The 14,093-nt window shown below is 42.3% G+C and overlaps 1 protein-coding gene across 1 annotated transcript in view; it reads left to right on the plus strand.

Moving 5' to 3' along the window:
• Nucleotides 1–14,093, plus strand: part of LOC124616647 (trehalase-like) — a 412,719-nt gene that overhangs the window by 252,997 nt on the left and 145,629 nt on the right. The window lies entirely within an intron of this gene.

The raw sequence follows: 14,093 nt of genomic DNA on the forward strand, positions 1-14,093 counted from the left end.
TCAAATAAAATATGCGACTGGCTTGAGGATTTCTTTGTGGGGATGCATGTTACTTTAGATGCTTGGAGAAATGCCTGATACACATTGTACTATCTTCCAATACATTTATTCACTACCAGTTTCAATTGCGGACTACCTTCACAGTGGAAAAATATCTACTGTGGAAACTTCACAAGACATACATGCTATTTAACCAGGAAAGTATATGCCATCACTGAGTTGAACACACAACAAAACAGATCTTAATACTATAATACAGATTCAACCAAGCAGAAAATAATGTTTAAAATGTGGAAATACGAAAGAGCAGTAAGTGCACAACCTGCCTCAGCAATGGTGCTGTGCACTTACTACTACTAATATTGTCATGTTTTCCTACATTGTTTTCTGCTAGGTTAAGCGTCTATTACAGCATTAAGTACCAGTTTTCTTAGGTTTTCAAGTCAGAAATGGCATATACTTTCCTGCATAAATAGCATGTGTGCCATGTGATGTTGTCAGAATAGATATTTTTCACTGTGAATATGTCCATGATCAAACCCATTGGTGAATAAATGTATTGTGAGACAGCACAGTATGTATCATGCAATTCTATAAGTATATGTTAACAGTTGCCTGACAAATATTTTTTATCTTGGCTGGGGAGTCATTGACAGATGTAGAAGGAAGTTCAGACATGCCCCAAGGAAGTGTTTTAGGATACTTGCTGCTGGTGTTTCATATCAGTCACCTGGAAGACAATACTAATAGTAACGTCAGATTTTTTACAAGTGGTACAGTTATCTCTCTTGAAGTACAGTCTGAAAGAAGCTGCATAAATATTCAATCAGATCTTGACAAGATTTCAAAGTGGTGCAAACATAGGTCTGAGAACTGGTACCAAGGAAGGCAGGATTGGGTTACGATTGTGGACGGGGCCGTAATCAATTGCTGTTGGTTAGTTTATTTTTCAATCACGTACACTTTATTTGGAAACAACAACAAATAAAATGTTACAATAAATTAAGAAGTGTTCCACAGCTGAAGGCCTTAATGACAACAAATTCAAACTATTTCTCGGGTGAAGGCCTGAATAGCAATCTTTTAAGAACCAGTTAACTTCTTCAACTTGCAATTACAGCTATTAAAATATTTTTAAAAGAACAATCATCAAAGTCTCAATGCTAGAATACAATTGTGTAATTAAAATTTTAAGACAAGTAACAATCACGGCTGAAGGCCTTAACGACAAAATATTGAACTATTTCTCAGCTGAAGGCCCCAACACTAATAATTTAAAAACTGTTTCATAGCGGAAAGCCTGAATAGCAATCTTTTAAGAACCAGCTAAACAACTTCGAACATTTTAAAAAAAAAAAAAAAAAAAAAAAAAAAAAAAAAAAAAAAAAAAAAAAAAAAAAAAAAAAAAAAAACGCAGATGTTGCTCCAAGGATCGACCTGGGAAAGTCCCTCAAAACTTTGCAAGCGATGAGACAGGCAGCCAAGAGATGCATTCACATTCACTTCATGAGATGGTAACTCAGGAAGCTGTCAAATTGTTGGTAGCAGCAGTCACATTAGGACTCAGAAGAAGCCAAGTAAACCTCAAAAATGAGTCAATAATAACTAATACGTACTGATGGCTGCCTTTGGTGTGAGATATAGGCTCCATATAATCAATATAGAGCTTGTCCATGGGGCAAGATTCGCACTCAGAACTTAGGAAGCCATGCTGAAGAGTGTTCTTCGATTTGGCCACGTGACCCAACTGACAACGAGAAACCATATCTCTAATGTCTCGATCCATAGACAGCCAAGTCAGATGCTCCTTAATCTTCTGCAAGGTCTTATAGGTTCCTAAATGCCCGTCAATCAAAGAGTTGTGAAGGTAATGGAAAACCGGGTGTACTAGGGTGGCTGGTACACAGATCTTAATCTCCCTGGCACATCCCACCCTTTTACACAAAATTCATCATTGTACATGGACCCAGAAAATGGGAAGTAAACTTACCAAATGTATTCACCCGAACGTTCTCCCACTGAAAGCCATTTCTTAACTGGTCCCCAAGTGGGGTCCTGATCCTAATGCTCAGCAGTGTCACTAAACTAATGAGGAATACTGCCTAACACTACACAACTAAGACTGCCCTCCTCAGTTTCTTGGGCGCTCTCACTAGATGGATGTTCAGTAAACATACAGCTGAGGACGTCCATGAGCACATTCTTAGTGCCCCTAATGTGTTTAACCTCGAACTGAAATGCCGAAATGCGTACAATCCAGCTCGTGATATAGCCAGTTTTATGCTGTCTGGGAAGCACCTAGCTTAAGGCTTGATTATCAGTCTCTAGCTGAAATACTCTATGTTTGAGATAAAACTGGTACTTCTCCAATGCAAACAAGATGGCCAATGCCTCACATTCGTAAACAGAATATTTGAGCTCGATGCTGGTTAACCGATGATGGCTGCCTTTGACCCTCGAACTCTTGCCAAAATTCCTGCATTAGATGCATCGGTTTGGACAGCAAATTTCTTATTAGAATCAAGCACACTGAGAGCAGGAGGATTGGCTATAGCTGCCTTAATGTACTCAAAAGTGACCTCTTGGGCGGGTCTCCAATCGAAACACACCCCATTTCAGCATTGTTCATTTAAAGGAGCCACCATCTGAGCAAAATTAGGGACTAAATGCCTAAAATAATTTGCCATACCTATGAACCTAGAAATCCCACGTTAATCAGTAGGTGGTAGCAGAGCCCTCAATGCCTTAGTCCGCTCCTGGTCAATGCGAATGCTCTCACCTGATACTAGGTGGCCTAAGAAGTATACCTGCTGACTGGCTAATGTCACCTTATTGTGTTTAACAGCCAAACCGGCCCCCTGCGACCTAGCAAGAACTTGCTGGATATGTTCCAAATGCTCTTGAAACAAATGACCATAAATTACCAAATTGTCCAGATAATTATAAACACAGACTAATTTCAAGTCTCCAAGAATATTATCCAGCAAACGAGTAAGGGTGGCTGCACCAGTAGCCAAACCAAAGGGGATCCTGTTAAACAGATTCCAATCAGTACAAAATGCTGTAATGTGTTTGCATTCTTCAGATCAGGGAATCTGATAATAGGACTGATTCAGATCGAGCACAGTGAACCAACTAGCCCCGGCAAACCAAGTAAAAGAGTTAATGAAGATCAGGTAAAGGAACTTATTCTAGGATAACCTTCGGATTTAGGCGACGGTAGTCAAAAACAGGCCAAAAAACCGCCCCTGATCCTTATGGATGAGGGATGAGGAATATAAGGGAGGCATAAGCAGCTGTAGAAGGCCTAATAACTCCTTGCTCAAGCATTTTGGAGATCTTTCCCCTTAGTATCTTCATCTTAGATGGTGAGAGGCAATATGAGGACTGCCTGATGGGAATAGGGTCAGATAGACGAATACGGTAGTCAAGAACATTAGTAAAACCCAGTCTGTCACAGAGAAGCTCTGGGAACCTCTCCAACAAACCCCCTAGTTCAGAGACCTGCTGGGAAGAAAGATGGGTGAGATCAAATTCACTAACCTTAGAACGAACAGCCAACATTCCTGCATCTCAATGCACCTTACATTTAGCACATTCACAGAACCCAAATTTCTGAGCAGAATTGAAAAAGGTGTACCCAGAATAATCAAAGACAAGACCAATTTTACCAATAAAATCACACCCCAACATCAAATCGACTGGCAGCTTTTTAACCAAAGCCAAAGACAAGGGCCACGAGAAATCACCAACCCAGATACTCCCTCAGACCCAACCATGCAGAGCCAACACCTACCCATTGGCAACCCAACATCTCTGCACTGGAGAAGGGACCAACCTAAGCTTTGCAAGATGACCAAATTCAAGGAACCATTCCAAACTCAACAATGAAATGGAGCTACCGGAATCCAAAAGAGCACAAATAGGCTCGCCACCTACTCGAGAACAAATACAAGGCAGAGGAGGTGATGATCAAGCAGTGACATGGGCACACCAGGGTGTAAAGGCCCGATGCCGGTGTCGCTGCCCAGCCAGGCGTCATTTATCGACTCTGGGAGCCCGCAGCTGAACGCAAGTACGAACTAAATGCCCTGTCCGACCACACCTGAAACAACACCGCAATTTCTTTTTAGCAGACTGAGCTGATGTAGAAAATCCAGAATCCTTCTCGGTAATGCCCACAGACTGAACCTTAACTTCACAGCATTTATCATCCGAGAGCGGTAACGCAGATATCACTACAATGGTGGCACGAAATTCCTCCAAAGTGGAGGGACAACCACGAAAAAAAAAGTGTGACTTATCCACTGCTCGCATCCCCCTCAGGACAACAGAAACTAACTCCTTTTCTGGCAAGTCAATTAACAAGGCCAAACAGGCCGTCTTGACTCTTTCCACATATTGATGTAACTCCTCTTTATCTTGCTGCATCTGCCAAATATACCGACATTCGAGTTGCTTGCGCACTCCCACGGTCAACCTCTTGCTAATTTCAATCTCCATTAACTGCTGCAAGGAAAACCCTTCTGCCATGGCCCTGGATACCAGGGTCCTCAACTCACCTCTAGTTAAAGGATGTAATAGAGACAAAACTACTTGATGCAAAACACCAAACGCATCAACATCTTGCTCATTGCGAACCAACAACCATAACAACCTTTCATTTAGCTCAAGTTGGTCAACTACCAATTCTGTGATGTCTTGAAACAAATGCATGAAGGGATTAGGCAATTCAGCAAACGCCCTGTCTAACCTCTCGCGAGACATAAGGGCGTTACCGACAGGCTCGCTAGCGCACCGCCCGGACGATAACAAATCCTGCTCTCTGATCCTCTTCCTATCAAGTTCTAAGCATGTGATCTTAAACTGCAGTTTACTAACCAAGGAACCCTAATTCAGCTGTTGATTCCTTATCACGATCCTCTAACTTTAATTGCCTTAAATCAGATATTCGCTTGGTCAAATGTATCAACTGCGCCCCCACCCTGTCTAACTGACTGCCACTAGGTTCAGTGCCCTCTAAGAAACATATGTTATCCTCAATACTACTAACAGCTTTAAACAAGAACTCAATGGCTGCCTTTGTCTCACCCACAACCTCTGGTGTGATGTCAACTGGCTGAAGCATGATAGCACGTAATCGGGCTGCTATGTCCGGAACACTACCCTCAATAGCCTGGCATCTTATTGCCAGCTCATAAATAAAGTGGTCCTTCCTCAACAGGCCAATCCCAGGTCACTGCCTGACCACCATTAGAATTGGTCACCAAAATCAGAACACAGTACCAAAGACAAATATCATATAACACTGGCAGAGTTACAGTTCAAACCAACAACAACTGAAATAGTAATATTACAATCATGGGTACGCTCTGCTACCAGTTGAGACCTGGTACCAAGGAAGGCAGGATTGGGTTACGATTGTGGACAAGGCCGTAATCAACTGCTGTTGGTTAGTTTATTTTTCAGTCACATACAATTTATTTGGAAACAACAACAAATAAAAGGTGACAATAAATTAAGAAGTGCTCCACGGCTGAAGGCCTTAATGACACCAAATTCAAACTATTTCTCGGCTGAAGGCCCCAATAGTAATAATTTAAAAACTCTTTCATGGCTGAAAGCCTGAATAGCAATCTTTTAAGAACCAGTTAAACAACTTTTAACTTGAAATTACAGTCCTTAAAATATATATATATATTTTTTTTAAACAATCATAAAATCTCACTACAAAAAGGGGGAGGGGGGCCGCAGACATTGCTCCAAGGATCAACCTGAGAAAGTCCCTCAAAACTTTGTAAACTATGAGACAGGCAGCCAAGAGTTGCATTCACTTCACGAGATGGTAACTCAGACTAGTGGCAGTTTAAACACGACCAATAATCATTTGCCAAATCTACATAATGCGCGGTGACCAATGCAACGATGGAATAACACACCCAAGCTGGAACCAGTGGTCAGCACTACGTCTTCAGACTCTGGTGTTTAGAGAAGAGGGGGAGGGGGGGAACCACCACCCATCCCACAAATCAAGGAAGCTGTCGAACTACACGCCTCACCGGACAGCAGTGGCGAAGTGAGGAAAAGTACGCTGCCGTAACATACATTAAGCTCCAGGGCATTAGCAGCCACTAGGCAGGAAAAATACTGCTGGTTGAACTTCACAAATAATAACATACAGAATGCAACAATTAACAATAAGAAGTGGAGGATGGCTAATTAGGTTTGCCTTCCCCCAATGCTCCACCCACTGCTTTTCACCTCGGCAACACTGCAAGCAGCAACACGCAAGCAAATGGTGAGATCTCACAATGGTGGAGGCTTCACTACTTGAATTAAGGTCGACTCAACTTAAACTTCCTGGGTCCGGTTGACAACAAGGTTACCCATTGCGACTACAGCCCTTCCATCCAGCAGTGCATGCGTGCCACCAGTGGTCCCGGCATGTTCTCGCGGTGCGCCAACCTGGCTGCTCATCTGCTCCAACCAAACTGCCAACTCACACCACACAGAAACACCCCAACGTTGCCCCAAAGATAGTATCACTGTTACTAGATATCAATAACCATCGCTGCTACCACTAGCGGACAGACAACGCTTGCAAACAGAGTAGTGCCAATGAACATATGAAGAAGACGACACCCATAAGTATACCAACTAAATGATGCCAACCTAGCAATGGCACCAACACGAGCCGCAGCACAGCTCAAGATCATTTGCTTCAAATGTTCATAAACGTAAAATTGAGTACTTAATGAATTTTTTTTTTAATGTTGTATCCTATGGCTACAATATCAGTGACTCACAGCTGTAATCAGTCATCTCATGAACATAGCTAGTTGTAACATATTGTAGGGGTATGAAACACAATGATAAAACAATGGAAACTCCGGAATATCAACACTATATAAAAAGGTAGTTTGCTACTTATCGTGAAGAAGACGTGTTAAGTTGCATACAGGCACAATTAAAAAGCCACTTACACAAAGCTTTCAGCCACAGACTTCATCAGCAAAAGAGAAATGCAAACTATTCACACACACACACACAAGCAAGTACACCTCACGCACACACGACTGCCAGCTCCCACAGCTTGGGCAGGGATACAACTATCACATGGGATACAAGCAGCAATCTGGAGGGGGTGATGAGTGGAAGGGATAGTAACGCACAGGTAGGGGCACAGAGGAATGTTGTCTGGCAGAGTGTGCAGGGACTAACATGCTAACACATGCACTGTCAGGAGGTTGTGGGGCAGGGAGATGGGGAAAAAGGAGCAAAAAGGAAAGGAGTGGGGAAAGATGGACAGGTGTGTTGTCAGAGGGCAGCAAGCAAAGATAGTGGGAGATGAGAATGGGAGAAGATGACAAGACAGAAGGTGGGGAAACTGTTGGGTAAAGGGGGGTGGAAACTGTTGGGTGGAAAGGGTGGGGAAAGTATATTACCATTGGTTGAGGCCAGAATAGTTACGGGAGCAGAGAAGGTGTTGTAATGATAACTTCCATTTGCGCAGTTCAGAAATGCTCGTGATGGAGGGAAGGATCCAGACAGCTCGGGCAATGAAGCAGCCGTTGAAATCAACTGTATTGTGTTCAGCTGCATGTTGTGCCACAGGGTGGTCTACTGTGCTCTGGCACACAATTTGGCAGTTGCCATTCATCCTAGTGGACAGGTGGTTGATAGTCATACAAATATAAGAGGCTGTGCAGTGATTGCAATGAAGCAGTGCAGACATATGACATGGCTGCTCTTACAAATGGCCAGGCCTCTGAGGGGAAGGATAAGCCTTTGATAGGACTGGAATAGGAATTGATGGGTGGGTGGATTCAGCAGGTCTTCCACCTGTGTCTTCCACAGTGATATGATCCTTGTGATAAGGGTTTGGGACTGGAAGTGACATAGGGATGGACTAGGATATTTTGGGGGTCAGGTGGGTGATGGAACACCACTTTAGCAGGGTTTGGAAGGATCTCGCATAGTGTGTCCCTCATTTAAGGGCATGATGATAGATAATCAAAGTTCTGGTGAAGGGTGTGGTTCAGTTTTTCCATTCCGGGATGGTACTGGGTGACAAAGGGGGCACTCCTGTGTGGCTGGTTCTTAGGGGTGGTGAGAGGATTGGGAGTGTGAGTGGAAGTAGCACAGGAGATCTGTTTGTAGACTACGTCTATGGATAGTGCCTCTCTGTGAAGGCCTTCGTGAGACCCTCAGCATACTGGGCACGGGATATCGTCATTACACATATGCTATCCCCAGGCAGACAGGCTGCACAGGAGGGATTTTTTGGTGTGAAATGGATGACAGCTGTCAAAATGCTAGTACTGTTGGTTATTGGTGTGTTTGATGTGGACAGGGGTGAGGATGGAGCCATCAGAGAAGAGGTGGTCAACGTCCAGGAAGGTAGCACACTGGGTTGTGGAGGATCAGGTGAAGCAGATGGGAGAGAAAGTGTTGAGATTGTGAAGGAATGAAGATAGGGTGTCTGGCCCTGAGTCCAGATCATGAAGATCTGACAGCCTCCCATGCCAATCTGTTTATGGACCATCTAGAGGAGACCGTCTTAGCCTCCTAAACTACATCCTTCACCTAGGCTTTCATTGCATACCATCATGCCCCAAAATGAGGGATATCCTATCCGAGTCCCTTTCCACCCCTGATAATGTGGTGTTCCATTGCCCACCCAACCTCCAAAACATCCTAGTCCATCCCTATCCCATTTCCAGTCCCAACCTCTTGCCACAAGGATCATGTCCCTGTGGAAGACCCAGGTGCAAGACCTGCCCAATCCATCCTCCCACCACTTCCTTTTCCAGTCCTGTCACAAGTATATCCTTCCCCATCAGGGGCCCAGCCAACTGTGAAAGCAGCCACATCATCTATCAGCTCTGCTGCAATCACTGCACAACTTTTTATATTGGTATGACTAACAACCAGCTGTCCACCTGAATGAACAGCCACCACCAAATTGTGGCAAACAGCAAGTAGACCAACCTGTGGCACAACCGGCTGCCGAAAATAACATGCTTGATTTCAATGGTTGCTTCATTATTTGGGTCAACTGGATCATCTTCCACCGCCAGCTTTCCTGAACTGTGCAGATGGGAGTTATCCTTACAATACATTCTCCACTCCCATAATTATCCCAGACACTACCTACAGCAACATATTGTCCCCACACCTTCCAGCCAACAGTTTCCACCCCCTCTGTCCTGTCATCCCCTCCACATTCTCATCTCCCACCCTCTTTGTTTGCTGCCCACTGACAATACACAAGTCCATCTTTCCACGCTCCTTCCTTTTTTTTGCTCCTTTTTTTCTCATCTCCCTGCCCCACAACCTCCTGATGCTGCACCATTCTAGTCCCAGCACACCCTACCAGACAGTGCTCCTCTCTGCCTCCAATCATACACTACTATCCCTTTCCCTTCTTTGCCCCTTCCACATTGCTGCATCCCATGTGATAGTTCCATTCTGGTCTGAGCTCCCAGGGTGGACGGTCATGTATGTGCGAGGTGTGCTTGCTTGTGTCTATGAATGGAGAGTGTTTCTCTTTTGCTGATGAAGACTGTGGCCAAAAGTTTCTATATATGTGTCTTTTACTGTGCCTGTCTGCAACCTACCATGTTTTCTTTATGGCAAGTAGCAATCTATCTTTTCCTACATTTTTTAAATGGAATGATAAGATCAATCAGGGTGGAAGCAGTTAACAGCTTTCATTTCACTTTTCATTTCATTGGTGGGATACTAGGGAAATACTGTAGTATTCAAAAGACATTGCCATCAAAACACTTGTACGAATTGTCCTAGAATACTGCTGAAGTATGTGTAACATGTGCCATAGAGTACTACCAGGGGCTATTTATGAATACATTGGAGGACAGTAGGAACAGTCACACATTTGTATAATAACAGGGAGAATGCCATGCAAATGTAAAAAAACCAGAACTAGCAGACATTTTCAGATAAACATCAACTGCCCCGAAAGGCAACTGATGAAGTACCATATTAGGCTGATTACAGTATCCACAAAGATATTTAAGCAGTCTTCCTTCCCACACTTCATATGCTAATGGAATGGGAAGTACCCTCTGCCATGCAATTCACACTGGTTTGCAGAGTATACATGTGGACGTGGCTGCATGTCTGAAGTTCCTGTGCATATGTATGCACAAAAAAATAAATTGGCAGTAGCATCTGGATCAGATAGGTAGCCAAAAAGTAGAGTTCCGCATGCCTTACACTTAGAAACCTCTTTCACTGTTTTGACAGGCATATGCGATTGCTAGCAAACTTTGCAGGATTTCTCTCAATACTGACCTATACCACAATCTTTCCAGGCAATGTATCAAAGGTCAAAAAACATTACAAAAGAATGAAGTAAGAATGTTACATTAGGCTATTAACCAAATATCTTGAAGTAGCCATTTCAGGTATTTTGGGATTATTACACTTATGTGTCAATATATTTACCCCTAATGATGCTGGTGGTTAATAATAAAAGTGATTATCAAGTGAGGACCAATTTCACAAAACTGGCTTTATGCATTTTTGTTTAAATAAAAAAAGATAGTTTTTTCCTAATACATACTGTTCAACACCCTCTACAAGACTATGCAGCCAGCTTTAGCAAAACTTGCTTTATTCCACACTTGTAGAACAAATAATACAGCCTGTTTTGGGAAATCGCACCTCGTGTATATGTAGGGGTCTTCTCAGAACTTGCTTTATGGTACTTAGTTTGTGCAAGATATTAGAGGTATCGCTGAATTTTCTCATAATTTGCTTAATGTGTAATAGATGTCAGAAAAAGTACTTTTTCGACTTTGTTAAGGCACTCCTGGAATAGTTGCTTTGCTTGGTGATAGATGGCAGGGAATATCACTGTGCATTCTTACTAAGCTGACAACCAGTGTGGTGGCTGATGGGAGCTCCGTTAGGCAACACACTGGGTGTCTATTTAGTTTGCATTGGCAGCGTTAAACTACATTTGTTGATGATAGCTGTTATGTGAGTTGGTTGTCATTTACCACCATCTTGTGGAAGGTGAGTGTATTAGACTAGAGTTGTGTTAAATAGTGAATACAGAAGATGAAGGTGAATATAATATTGCTGTGAGTGAAACTTTTAGTGGGTGTAAAAGAAGAGAAAGAAAGCAATCGAATATCTCCAAAGCAAAATCAGCTCAATATTCAAAGCAAAATGCTGGGCCCAATATTGACTCAGCATGCCGAAAGAAGTGAGGCAAGCAACCATGGTGGGAAAGACTGTCATGCAAGCAAACTCTCTTGCATTGACTTGCCATGTTTCAGTAATCTATTACATTCTTCAGGAGATAGATGCAAGCAAGATGCATTCTTTCTGTAATACATGTATATTTCAGCACCAGCTAGGTATGTTGTAAATCTGTCTATCAAAGATAAGATAGAAATTTGAGATGTATCCCAAGCATCAGTTTGTGCTGCTCCATTTAAAAAATAACAGGTGTATCACATGATTGCTTAAGCCAGATTACTTGTCACTATCAGGAACGTGGGATTACCCTATAGCAATGAAGAGGTGGATCGAGAGCAACTCAGGCTGACATAGTTACGACACAACAAGTCAAAAGATCATATTTTGAAGTAAAAGTGTAGAGAATGTTACTATAGCAGAGGTAAAATGAGTTGACAATATCCAACATCAAAATTAAATGTAAATATAATGTGGAAAATTTTTGCAAAGGAGAGGGCTGAGCAAGCGATAAAAGCTGTCCTATGCCAAAATTTAAGACAATATTCTATAAGAATTTTAATCTCAGCTTTGGTGATCCTCACAGTGACACCTGTTCAACTTGCAATGAGTTTGAACTGAAAATGAAGGTTACAGAAATTGAAGAATGTCTGGAAGTGTGTAAAACTAACTTGTGCCAGCATTAAGCCCATGCAAAGACGTTCCACAGCATCACGAACAAATACAAGGGTTGTTCAATAAGTAATGCCCCACATCTATTTAAAAAGCCATTAATATACATAGACAAACATCCTTGTTGGTCCTTCACATTTGATGTTTGTTCTTTGCACCGGTGAAGATTTGAACGGTTCTGGCAGATACCAGAGCCATAGTACAGTGTCAAAATGGCGTCCACATACGACTCATGTTATAAACAGTGTGCTGTTATTGAATTCTTGTGTGCAGAAAAAAAACCATGGTGAACACCCATAAACTTTTGTGTGCAGTGTATGATGATGCTACAGTTGATAGGAGTATAGTTGGGCAATGGGCAAAGAAAGTTACAGCCTCAGGAAACGCAGAAACAGAGCTCCATAATCAGACACACTCAGGACATCCTGTCACAGTCACTGCTCCAGACATGCTGAATCGTGCAGATGCCATTATTCGTGCCAACTGGCACATCACAACTCAACAATTGGCTCTACAGTTGTCGGTCGGCATTGGAAGTGTATCTGCAGTGATCAAGACTCTTGGATATGCAAAGAGGTGCTCACAATTGGTTCCACAAATGCTCGCAGTGGACCACAAGATTCAAAGAAAGGCCATTTCACCTGAATTTTGAGCATTCTCAGACCGACAGAGAGGCCTTTCTGCTATGGATCGTTATGGGGGAAAAAAGCTGGGTGCACCACTTTGCGCTGGAAACAAAAAGGCAGTCCATGCAGTGTTATCATCCTCATTCACCACAAAAGAAGAAATTCAAGACAACCCCCGCTGACTGGAAACTCTTGGTGACAGTCTTCTGGGATTGTGATTGCATCATTCTTGTGGATGTGATGCCAAGAGCGTCAACCATCAATTCAGAGGCATACGAGAAGACTCTGAATAAACTCGAGAACTGCGTCCGATGTGTTTGATCAAACAAGAATACAGAATAAATCTTGCTCCAACAGCATAATGTACACCCACATACAAGCTTGAGAACCCGGGAACACATCGCTAAATTGGGTTGGACATCATTTCCTCATCCACCCTACAGTCCAGACCTGGGTCACTTAACAATTCTCTACAGGGAACACACTTTGAAGATGGTGAGAGTGTCAGTAATGCAGTAAAAACATGGGTACACCCACAGGACAACAGCTTTCACCAGCAGGGAATACATGCTCTTCCACAAAGTTGGCGTACGGCCATAGAATGTGATGCAGACTACATAGAAAAATGGACAAGACATAGTGATGAATATTGTCACCAAATTCTGACTCTTAACAACAAATATGTTCTGAGAAAAAAAAAATGTGGGGCATTACTTATTGAACGAGCCTCGTACCCTGAAGAAACTGTAAAAGTTGTCTTCAACATACAACAAAATCAACTGCTGCCAAAGTTGTCTATTGGAGAAATCTTGTCACTTGACAGGTACCATTCTATAATCAAACTGTGGTGTACATGAACCAAAACAAAATACTAATAACATTAACAATGTAGGAAAAGATAGATTGCTACTTACTGTAAAGATGACATGTTAAGTTGCACACAGTCACAACTAAATATCTTTTTCACAAAGTTTTAGGCCATAGCCTTCATCAGAAAAAGAGAAACACACACCTTCTTATACACAAGCAAGGGCACCTCATGCGCAAATGCCAACTCCAGCATCTCGTGCTAGAGCTGTTGGAATTGGCCGTCAAGTATGCATGAGGTGTGCCATGCTTACTTATATGTATGAATGTTGTGCATTTCTCTCTTTCTGATGAAGGTTGTGGCCAAAAGCTTTGTGAGAGTGTCTTTTAATTAATGTGCAATCTTTATGATAAGTAGCAATCTATCTTTTCCTACATTGTTGATATTCCTAACTGGAGTTTCCATTGTTTGATTTAGCACTGATAACATTTTTCATCATATTTGGTGTGAAACAGAAACAGGAAGAGGTGCAAATAAAATCACATCTGCAACATAAAATTTTCTCCTGCATTATTTGGTAGAGAGACAAGACAGATTGACAAGAGAGGGTTGAGACTTGAGCTTTCTTCAGTCTTATGCACCAGCCAGAACAAGAATTCTATAATGCTCTGTATAATGGCACATTTTATAAAACACACTACAGTGGATATCACTGATCTAGTTTAGGCATAAAACAAGTTTTGGAAAAGAAAAATGTT

Source organism: Schistocerca americana, chromosome 5 (assembly GCF_021461395.2).
Source record: "Schistocerca americana isolate TAMUIC-IGC-003095 chromosome 5, iqSchAmer2.1, whole genome shotgun sequence".
NCBI lineage: Eukaryota > Metazoa > Arthropoda > Insecta > Orthoptera > Acrididae > Schistocerca > Schistocerca americana.